Source organism: Triticum dicoccoides, chromosome 4B (genome assembly GCF_002162155.2).
Source record: "Triticum dicoccoides isolate Atlit2015 ecotype Zavitan chromosome 4B, WEW_v2.0, whole genome shotgun sequence".
Classification (NCBI taxonomy): Eukaryota; Viridiplantae; Streptophyta; class Magnoliopsida; order Poales; family Poaceae; genus Triticum; species Triticum dicoccoides.
Genome location: NC_041387.1, coordinates 657,635,798 through 657,636,600, shown reverse-complemented (window position 1 = coordinate 657,636,600; position 803 = coordinate 657,635,798).

The window sequence follows — 803 nt, the reverse complement described above, 5'->3', positions numbered from 1 at the left end:
GGGAGGAGGAGAGGAAAGGAGCGGGCGGCGTGCGCTCGGCCGATCCCGTTCGGGGGCGCGGGGGCGGCGGGGGTGGAGTCCCGCGGGGGTCGGGGCGGCGTCGTCGGGGCAGCGCAAGACCACAACGGTGGCGGCGTCACCGACGGCGTGCAGGCGCGGCGGACGGAGGGGGCGGAGCAAGGGGGCGGCGGCGTACGGTTGGGTCGAGTGGATCTGGCGAGGGAGGAAGGGAGGCAACAGTGCGAGGGGAACAGGTGAACTGGGGGGAGGGATCTAATAGCGCACCGCACCCCTAGTGCGCCATAAGTACAACCATTCTAATGGCGCATCCCGCCCCGGTGCGCCATTAGAATTTACTAGCCCGACAGGTCAGGTTATATTACACATAACCCCCACTCCATCAGAACAAGCCCACTAGCCCGACTGGTCAGCACGCAGAACACACATCAAGAGGTCCTAGGTTCGATTCCCAGGCTTCCCATTTTTTGTATTTATGCATTTAAAATGCTTTTTGATATTTATTTGTGTTTAAATATGTTCAAACTTGTTTAAATCATAACAGTAATATTTTTTTATAAAAATAGTAATAATTTTTTTTAAAAATATCATCAAATTTATTATTTCAAAATATCATCAAATTTGTTATTTGAAAATATAATCAAATTTATTTTTTTATCAATTTTAGTTGCATTCATTTGCGACGGTGGAGCGGGCCGGGGAGGGTGCGGGTGGTCATCGGCGGCGGTGGAGTGGGGGAGGGTGCGGGTCGGGGGTCGTCGGCGGCGGACGATGGAGCGTGGGAG